This window comes from Rhinatrema bivittatum, chromosome 13, assembly GCF_901001135.1.
Source record: "Rhinatrema bivittatum chromosome 13, aRhiBiv1.1, whole genome shotgun sequence".
NCBI lineage: Eukaryota > Metazoa > Chordata > Amphibia > Gymnophiona > Rhinatrematidae > Rhinatrema > Rhinatrema bivittatum.
Genome location: NC_042627.1, coordinates 10,512,184 through 10,523,122, shown reverse-complemented (window position 1 = coordinate 10,523,122; position 10,939 = coordinate 10,512,184). Strand labels below are relative to the sequence as shown.

Here is a 10,939-nt window from a genome sequence, read left to right as displayed (position 1 = left end):
AGCTCAGAAGCCCAAGCACATTTCATTCAGCTGACTAAGCTATCTAATTTATGCATATGAGTTTCATTAAATCTATGGTAACCCTCCATCCTCCCCCCCCCCCTTTCCGACCCCCCTTCCAACCCTCCATCCCTCCTTCCTACCCCCTCCTTAGATTACCTTTTCACCCTATAAGCCAATTCTCTTCAGTTCTTACCAGTTTGATACGTTACTTCCCCTTGTTTAAGTTATATCCAAGTTCTCTCCCCTCCTGTTCTATGTAAGACAACAATTTTGTCAGTGTCTGTTTATGGTTGCAATGTAAACCGGAGTGATAATTAACTCTGTTATTTGAACTTCGGTATAGAAAAAGTTATAAATGAATAAATAAATATTGTCTTTGATGAATACTTTAATGTGTTGTCGGGACTAGGGTAGAGTAGGTAATTGATCCAACTTGATGCGTCAAGTGCTTTTGACGCATCAAGTGCTGTGGACCGAATGTTGAAACTGAATGGTATTCACTGATTTAGTTTCTTCTGATATAGATACTTCTGACATCATTTCAACAATATTGTGATGGTGATGTGCGCAACCATTTTAACTAAAAAAATTTAAAATAAGAGATGTAAGCACTTCTGGAGCCAGAATTAAACCTGGCGCCAAACTTTCAGGTTGAAATGAAATGGGTATGGGTAACTGCATATTGAGCTATGAGATGACTGTGCAATATGTTAACACATCTTTTTCTCTTAGAGTCTATAAAGTAATAAGGAAGAATGAATTGATTCCCGTGATGCAGATTTGAACTTGAATCATGGCCCATGTCAGGATTATGGATTGTGGACTATGGAATTACAGGGATGAATGAATAAGTAAATAAGATAAGCAAACTTTAAGGATTTTATTTGCATACCAAAATCAAAAGAATTTTGGAACTGAATTTGAACCGACGATTATTGAAAAAGCAAAGAAGATTGTATAACCAGTAGTGCTTAGTAGTGTAGTGGGTAGGAAAATTGGTGACTATTTTGTTATAGATTACCCAACACACTTATTTATAAGCATAGAAGTTTTACTTATAAGTCTGATAATAAGCAATAAAAGCATACAAGTTTAGAGTTTGCATTAAAGAATATATACACAAAAATACTTTACAGTTTCCAATGTGATATATTTTTGGAGATCCATGAACACAGCATGCCGGGAAACCAGCAACAGCTCATCAGGCACTTCATTAACCACTGGTAATGTCCAAAGCTATTCTTCTGAGTTGTTCTGTCTGATTTCAAACAGCTTGTCTCATGTTGCTCTTTTGAAGTTAATTCTTCTGAGCTTTACTGTAGTTTCTTCTCTGGGCTACTCCCATGTGTTCTTGAGGCCCCAACTGTCTGCTCTTAGCACATTAGCAAGCAGATAGGTATGGCTAAGAGGTTATTGTCCTGTTTTCCTCTGATATCTGCACAGTTAGCCTCCTGAATAACTGCTCTTTAATATATCTGATCATGACTTATTTTTGTTACAAACAGGCTAAGAAAAATGGCATATTTATTCTCAGTACTTATAGGCCTTATATCAAATAATTACACTAATAATATCTCTCTACTTCATTACTTTCTATCATGGTACAATATTCTTCTGCAAGCTAACTCCTTAAAATAATTTTCCAAAGTATGATGGTCCACTAATTATTTATTGATTGTATGAACAGTAACTTGGTGGTGGCTGTTTTGGTAAATAAATATTTCCATGTTAATAAAATCAAGTAGTGTTATAAACAATCCAGAACCAGTATCCTAAATTTGTAAGTGCTGTTAAATGAGAGAGAGTATATTCATATACATGAGATATCTTGATTTTTGCTTGCCCCATATTGAGCATTTCAATATACTCATAGAGCTAGTGAACAATTAATCATGGGGAGAAATACAGTCTTCAATGAATAGATACCCCTTCCTTATGAGTCAAAATAAATTGCTAAGAGACTTATTCACCAAAATAAATCCAACATGTTGTCATTGTTCATTCACCACAGAATGCATGGTCTGTCCTCTTATAGAGAGGGTCAAATCAGATCACTCCAATCGTCAAGGTCTGACCTCCAATGCACAGAGCAACCAATAGGATTGCATTAAATTGTAGCATAGTGAATGTTGGCAAAAAAAGACTAAATGGTTCATCCAGTCTATCCAGAAAGTTGCTCGTGGTAGTAACTGCTACTCTATACAGGTTACCCCCAAGCCATTATTAGCCTACCACTGCCGAAATTCCACCGATTTGGTCACAAGCATTGGATATATCTTGATATTTCCTCTGTTGAAAAAACTCCAGTCAGATTCCTCTTCTTCTTGGATCCTTGATGCCCTATGCCAGCAATATTATAAATCATGAAAAGTGGTGTTAAAATGTTAAATGGCTCAATCCAAACAATGCACAAATTAATAATCAAACATGAGATGTTCTGATTGCAATAGTGCTACACAAAGGCAATGGTCTTGCAAGAGTTGATTTTCTCTTTGATACCATAATCAATAAATATTCAATAAGCTCTATTATATATTTACTCGCATTTATTCCATCCTGCTAGTTTTTTGTTCATTTGACAGTTTTTCTAATAATTAGCTTAGTTCCACCCCCGTGTTCCTAGTTCTATGTAACCCCTGTTCTATGTAATGCTTTTTGCAATGTTTCTGTTTCACTGTAAACCGATATGATATGAAATTCTCCACATGAATGTCGGTATATAAAAGTTCAAAATAAACAAATAAATAAATAAATGTTATAATTCCTTCATTTCTATTATTTTGTCAAATGTTATTGCAAAACATGTTTTTCTATATTTCTTCATGTAAATGGACACATACATCCCTGCTTCTTCTTAAAGGCGTGATCCTTCTTGTGAGCAATAATATTTTCCATAAAATGACCAATAAATTCATTGCTTGTTATTGTAAACAGGGTGTCTTCATGTTTACTATTATTAATGCTTGGATGGAAGAGAATCATTTATGTTTACATTTAAAGAAAACTGAGATTGTGTGTTTTTCCTGTAAACCGGGGCTTCTTTATAATTTTAATAATTGTTCCTCTTCTGGTCAATGGAACTAAATTTCCAGAAAAACACCCAATCTCAGATATCATTAAATGTAAACATAAATGATTCTCTTCCATCCAAGCATTAATAATTCCATAGTCAGGAATTTGGGGGGTCTTATTTTATTGTTATTTAGAGGTGAATTTCAAAAGGCCGGCATGTACCAAAATCGTGAGATATGCACACAAGTCAAGCTCATGCGCGCCCAACAAATTTTAAAAGCTGTCCGAATGCACACGTATCTCCCACAGTGTGCACATCTCAAAAGCTTTCAAAAGGGGTGGGGCATAGATGTGGTCTGGGTGGGGCATGAGCCTTTCAGGGCGTGGCCAAGAGATGCGCATGTAAATACTCATGCGCCTGGGCGTATGCTTACTTCTGCTAGGGAGGAAGTATAAGTTAAAAACTAAAAAGAAAGAGCCTTTTCTCAGGAGTTTAAAGGGTCTGGGGCAACGGGGAAGTGCAGACTATCAAACCAAGGAGGTTTGGAGGACCTAGCTGTTAACTGGGCAAACTGGTAGACAAACTGGTGAAACTGGCAATGGCGCGTGGATGCGTGTGCCTTTTAAAATTTCCCAGCTTACATGGTAGAAGTGGGATTTATGCGCATAGGCTCTTTCCCACTTAAAATCTGGCAGACATGCATACAGTCAGGCTATTTTATCATATGTGTGTGAGTTATGAAATGACTGGGTCCCTGGGCATGCACTGACGCACGTGCGCCAATGTATGCCCACGTGCTGGTATGAAGGTTACGGTCTTAACTTTTGAACCACAAATCCCAGCTATTTTGAAATCAGGTTTTTTTAAATTATGAACTTTGCGTCAATCACGTTACATTTTTGGCTAAAAAAGTTTTTTGACTATTGTAATAGTCTGGATATTGGCCTCCCAAATTCCTATCTTCCAGTTTTGCAAGCGTTACAGAAATCGACGTGACATGATCCCGTTGGGATGCTGCGTGAATTACATTGGCTGCCCCCACAGCAACAGCATACTGAATTTAAAATGTTCTTGTTAATGTTTAAATCCATTACAGGGAACAGTCCTAGATATTTAGCAAAACTGTGAAAAGTTTACATTCCTCTTGGGTTACCTTGAAATTCCATCTTTTAAAGCTGTTCATTTGCCAGAAGTTACGAATCGAGTGTTTTCCGTAGGAGGACCAGTGATGTGGAATTTTGTAGCTTCTTTCTCGCGGGCTATTTCAGAGTTAAGATCTTCAGAAAACAGCCGAAAGCTTATTTGTTTCAGGCAGCATTTGGTGATGTAGTCTGTAGCTGATGGAAAGTGTAATGTATTTTAGTTGTGTTTTTTATATTATGTAATTCTATACATTTTTATGTAATGTTTTCATGTATTGTAACCTACTTAGCACAACAGGGTTGGTATAAGTGGACTATAAATGTTTTTAAATAAATAACAGAAAATATTGTTACCCTATATTCTGTCATTTTTCCTATTTTAAATTACTTTAGAGCACCTGAGGAGAAAGTCTACTGTGCATGTGAAAAATATGTATACCATCTATACATTTAACTGCAAAGGCTCAGCCGATGATCATCTGATATTCCCCCAAATAAAATATATAATTAATCAGCATTCAGTCCTTGTGGGGATGTGAACTGCAATTTAGGGGGTCATTTTCAAAAAGATTTCCGGGCTTAAACTTCGGTTTCCATATGCAATTGGGCTTTTAAAAAATTACCTGCATAACTCGATTTCTCACGTACGTTTCTCCCACGGGAGGCATTTCAAGGGATGCAGTTGGGGCAGGAAACACATTTTTCGAAAGGATGAACATAAATGTACCTGTAGAAAGTGTTGTGCGCCCTGTCCACGCCCAGCCCTGCTCACCTCGCTAGTTCCTCTGCAGGTCACGGGTCGGCCTCCCCAGTGGCAGCCGCGAGCACCTCTAGGCCTCGGCGTCCTGCAGTAGCAGTCGCCGGGCCTTCCACTGCGCACCAGGCCTCACGCTGGAGTTCGGCGTCCTGAGTGGCATTGGCCACGCCCCTACGCACGGGCACGCGGACCGCCCAGCCTCTTGTAGGGCCAGGGGCGGGTCCTAGCTCCGCGGCACGCCCTGATTGAAGGTACGATATAAGGAAGTCCCTGCCTGCACTTCCTTGCCTTGGCAATTGGGTCAGCACTGTAAGTGAAGTAGTTTGCCTCCGCGTTCACAGTCTTGTTCCAGTCTTGTTCCAGTGTCCTACTATTCCAGCGTCCTACTGTTCCAGCATCCTTCTGTTCCAGCGTCTGTCCTGTCTCCCCAGATAGTACCCTTGGACTGTCTCTCTGGTACTGACCTCGGCCTGCTCCTTGACCATCCTGCTCGCTGCCTGCATCCTGACCTCTGCCTGCCTTGTGACCTTGTCTGATCTCTGGGACCTGACCCCTGCTTCATTGACTACTCCTCGGACTGATCCTCAGATTCTGACCCCGGCTGCCATTGACCATGTCTCCTGATTCTGGCTTCTCCCTTGCCTTGTCATCGCCTACGCTGTACTGGCCTTCCTTGGTTCTCCAGACCTACAGCCTAGTGACTGACTGCGCTCCCTTGCTGTTCATGGGCACGCCTCTCTACTACCTCTCTGGGAGACCCTGTGAGGCCCACCTAAGTCCAAGCGGTTCAGGTCCCTATGGGCTCCACCCGGAGGGGAATGCAGGCTTCCAGTGGGGAAGCTCATCCTAGCCTCTGTCTCCTCCTGTGCTCCGCCCCCTGGGGGCAGGTGCTTCCTGGTCCCTACCAGGGAGCCGTTCCATACTGCTCCAGGACAAGGGTCCACCTCCAAGTGCAACAGAAAGTTACCCCATTTTCAGAGCAGGGATAATTTCCCGCCCATGTGTCTGCACGGATATTGGGACAACCTGCACATTTTCAAAATGGACTTTGAAAATTTGGGCTAAAGTCTGCCCACAGACTTTAGCCTTCTGTAGGCTAATGGAAAATTGACCTCTTAACTATCCATCAGTGTTGTAGTTTAGAGATCATGCAGCTTCCCTGTTCCTTTCACACCGTTCCATGTTAATCTTCTGAATGGCACAAAACAGAAATCTTCAGATGTTTGCTCATTCTCCTGAATTCTTATGGAGACTGAAACCTCCATGTTTAGCCCTCTGGAGACTTCAAATGAGCCACTGCCAAAAGTCTACCATGGTACAACCCAATGGTGTCATAGACGGGGCATATGGTCATTGGATCAGGTATTACATTGTGTTCAACTGGTAGTGAACCACTTAGATCCACAACAAATTGTATAGGGGGTTTATAAGAACTTTAAAATAAATAATAATAAATAAATAAATAGTGCTACAGAAATTTAAAAACCTCAGACCGTACCCACTGTCCTGTTTAGCAAACACTATCAACCAATGCAGAACAGTATAGTATTAGCAATGATAGTACATAAGTCCTTTAATAGCCACTTACGTGGTACATACATTTAAATTTTAATCATTGAGCCAATTATCATACTTCAAAGCTAATATTGTATTGAAATGAAAACCCAAAGCCCAAACATCATATTCTCACTCATTCACGCTCACCACCTACAGTCACTCACATCTCATGTGTCAAAACCCCAAAGAGAAATCCCATACAAAATCAAGAAACCTCATTAAAATAGTTCTAAATATACAAAATTGATAAATTCCACAACACAGAAAACAAAAATCACAGTCTCTTCCCACTCTCTCTCAGACAGGGAGGGTATCCTCTTCCACTCTGGGCCCTCCCAGTGCTTGTTTGGCAATGTAAACATTTCCTCCAATGCCCCTTTTTCTTCCTCGCATGCTATTCTAGAGTCTCTGGCTGATGAGGGATGAATCAGTCTGCGACACTGATTACTTTCCTAGGCAAGTTACCCTTCTCCTGGCACCTGATCCACCAAACTGCAAGACATTCTTCTCTTTTTCTCCAACAATTCCCAGGAATTCCTCTCTTGGAATTCCTCTCCTCCTCTCCAACCTTTCAGGATCCCCTCAGTGAGAGAGGGCATGAAGACTACTAGGACTCCTGGGCTTGGAATTCTCACTCCTCATCACAATCCATCCTTGCTGACTCCTCCCACTCAGCCAAGGGAAGCCAATGGAGCTATCAGCTGAGTCTGCAGGAAATCTCATCATGTTTCACATTTTAAACCTAGAAGACTTGTGGATCTCCCCAGGCAATGTTGAGACCAAGTGATTTTCCTTTGCTTCTGCCACCTCACTGTAAGACCATGTGAACACATGGAAAACTGCATGGTCACATGAAAAAATCATGTGGGTTGGCAGCTATGTCTAAACTGATTTAAGACAGTGAGGCAGAAATTAGAGGTAAGAACATAAGAAAATAAGAACATAAGAAAATGCCATACTGGGTCAGACCAAGGGTCCATCAAGCCCAGCATCCTGTTTACAACAGTGGCCAATCCAGGCATTAAGAACCTGGCAAGTACCCAAAAACTAAGTCTATTCCATGTTACTGTTGCTAGTAATAGCAGTGGCTATTTTCTAATTCAACTTAATTAATAGCAGGTAATGGACTTCTCCTCCAAGAACTTATCCAATCCTTTTTTTAAACACAGCTATACTAACTGCACTAACCATATCCTCTGGCAACAAATTCCAGAGTCTAATTGTGCGTTGAGTGAAAAAGAACCTTCTCCGATTAGTTTAAAATGTGCCACATGTTAACTTCATGGAGTGCCCCCTAGTCTTTCTATTATCTGAAAGAGTAAATAACCGATTCACATCTACCCGTTCTAGACCTCTCATGATATTAAAGACCTCTATCATATCCCCCCTCAGCCGTCTCTTCTCCAAGCTGAAAAGTCCTAACCTCTTTAGTCTTTCCTCATAGGGGAGCTGTTCCATTCCCCTTATCATTTTGGTAGCCCTTCTCTGTACCTTCTCCATTGCAAGTATATCTTTTTTGAGATGCGGCAACCAGAACTGTACACAGTATTCAAGGTGGGGTCTCACCATAGAGCGATACAGAGGCATTATGACATTTTCCGTTTTATTCACCATTCCCTTTCTAATAATTCCCAACATTCTGTTTGCTTTTTTGACTGCCGCAGCACACTGAACCGACAATTTCAATGTGTTATCCACTATGACGCCTAGATCTCTTTCTTGGGTGGTAGCACCTAATATGGAACCTAACATTTTGAACTATAGCATAGGTTATTTTTCCCTATTTGCATCACCTTGCCCTTATCCATATTAAATTTCATCTGCCATTTGGATGCCCAATTTTCCAGTCTCACAATGTCTTCCTGCAATTTATCACAATCTGCTTGTGATTTAACAACTCTGAACAATTTTGTATCATCTGCAAATTTGATTACCTCACTCATTGTAATGTCTCTTGGGTATGGTTAAAAGGTTATATTTGGAAGATAAGGGAGTTTTGCTAAATAACTTTATGAAAATAAAGTATTTCAACAGGTGGAGTATAGCTGGACAGAATCACTTTGTAAGGAATTGGTGGGACATACCTTAAGAAGAGGCAGAGAAAAGGGTCAAGTGTAAAAAATGATCATTGTGAAGCCTCCATCAGCAGGCCCAGGATTTACCAAGCTCTATGTGGATGACGAGAGTTTCGTCTTGCTCCATTGACTGCTACCAATTTGGATATAAATCTGCTGATTTTTATAATTTCCTTCAAAGATTTTCATTGGCCCTTAAATTATATATATCCACAGAAGTGTTTTATGGCCTTACTCATGCTGACATTTTTATTAGCCCATAAATTCAAACTCTGCCTTTTCTCATTAGAAATATAATAAATAACTCAATCCTTGAAAGAAAAATGTAACCATGTGTGCAAAGAGCCCATGTAAAATCATGCCTTCTGGCCTTTAATCTGCAAAATTCAAAGATGTGCAAAACATTATGAGCAGGAGTAAATCTCTGCAAGTCAGAGTCAAATATCCCCCTGGTTGGCCTGAATGTCTCTTTCATAGTGTGAGAACAATTGCTGCGGGATAAAGATCTCAAGCTGTTCGGCTAGTTCTAGGGCTTAGGAATTATTCAGTATATGGAGGCCATAATGTTGCTGATAGGAATCATCATGCTTGCACGTGTCTTTTTCTAAATTGTTTGCAGCTGGATAACTTTAAGGTTTGCCATCTAAGAAACATCATGCAGACTCTTGAAAAGCCATCAGACGGGTGTCCAGACCTACCCTGCACAGGAAATTGAAACCAGGAAGCCAACGCTCTCGAATGCCGCTAGTGATTTCACTCGTGTTCTCATAGAGGCAGGAAGGCCAAGTAACATCGGACACTCAACGCAAGAGCAAATTACTGAATAGTCTGTTCGGTCAATGAAAGATCTTGAGATACTCGAGAGAAATAATGCTGTCTTCTTTCGCAGCACATCCTGGGGAGGCAGTGCCCTGAGATATAACTTCAAACCATAGCTCTGCACACTGACATCGTAGGTAACTCTAAATTAGCTGTTCTTCTCCTGTGCCTCCATGTAACCTCAGATAACTGAGTAATAATGTATTATGATATCTGCACTGAACAGTGAGTCATTTTATTCCCATCATTTTCCAGTCTCGTTTGTCACATGATCCTTCATGATGGAGAACGGTCAGTTCTAAGCTGTTTATGTCACAGAGGGATTATGCTTACCTGTCTTCCTCATTCTTGCCTTGATCCTAATTCTCTCTGAGGCAGCTCTTGGCTCTGTCCTATGGCATTTTCTGTATGGGTCCTATTAGTGATATCCATGGCAAAAAAAAAAATTGGTTCAGTTCATTCATTCAGTTTGTTTGGCTCGGCAATTCGTTTCATTTGGTTTGGGGCCAAAAATTTTTTTTTTCATATCATTCAGTCATTCATTGTCCATTAAAGTTAATGGGGGAAGCAATGCATCCTATTTTTGGTCTTTACAATCCAAGTTTAGTGAAACTTGCAGGCAGATCAGCAGCAGAGGGAAGAGCATTCCAAGACACCAAGAGTGGGCAAAGTAGCATTAAACATGGCATGAATAACCCAAGGCACCATGATAGGGCAAGAACTCTACAAGGCACTAAAAGAGAGTCAAAAGGTACCATGAACAGTGGCATGAAAACCCTAAGGCACCAGACGGGGAAAGAACAGCAATAACAGTGGCATAACACCTCAATACACCAAAAGAACATCAAAGCAACCTCAATAGTGGCACGAACACTACAAGGCACTAAAGGAGGGACAAAGGGCACCATCAACAGGGGCGAGAGGACCCCAGGCATTAATAGAGGGGGAAAGGGCACCATCAACAGGGGCAAGAGGACCCCAGGCATTAATAGAGGGGGAAAGGGCACCATCAACAGGGGCAAGAGGACCCCAGGCATTAATAGAGGGGGAAAGGGCACCATCAACAGGGGCAAGAGGACCCCAGGCATTAATAGAGGGGGAAAGGGCACCATCAACAGGGGCAAGATCACCTCAAAGCAAAACAGTGCCAGAAGGGGCAGGAGTTCCTCACGGCACCATGAGCGGGCCAGAAGCAGGTCAGGTAGTAACAGTGGAAGAACACCATAGGGAGAAGGGGTTTATTTTGGAGGGGTACGGGACCAAATACCCCAGTAGATCCAAAGGAAAGGCAGGGTGAGAGGAGCCTGCAGGGCAGCAACAGTGGTGCAATAGCAGAGCAAGGAGCTATAGAAAGAGAGAAGAAGGGCACAAGGGGTGGGCCAGTCAGCCAAGGCAAGAATAGCAAAAACTGTGGGCATTAGTTGACTGCAGCTGTGCACTCAGTCCTCCCGCCACTCACATGCAGTAGAAATTCAAGAAAGACAACAAGAACAACAAAAAAAAAAAGAGATGTATTCTCTACCACATTTAAAAACTAATCAATTGTCTGTCTCACAGGACCTCCCGAAACAGG

The 10,939-nt window shown here is 41.2% G+C and overlaps 1 long non-coding RNA gene across 1 annotated transcript; it reads right to left on the bottom strand.

Moving 5' to 3' along the window:
• Positions 1-2,237: 2,237 nt before the first annotated feature.
• On the bottom strand, positions 2,238-9,777 carry LOC115075128. Its single transcript, XR_003852440.1, has 3 exons — positions 9,700-9,777; positions 4,170-4,353; positions 2,238-2,343 (listed from the first exon to the last, which is right to left on the bottom strand). It is a non-coding gene; the product is annotated as an uncharacterized LOC115075128 (long non-coding RNA).
• Positions 9,778-10,939: the final 1,162 nt, after the last annotated feature.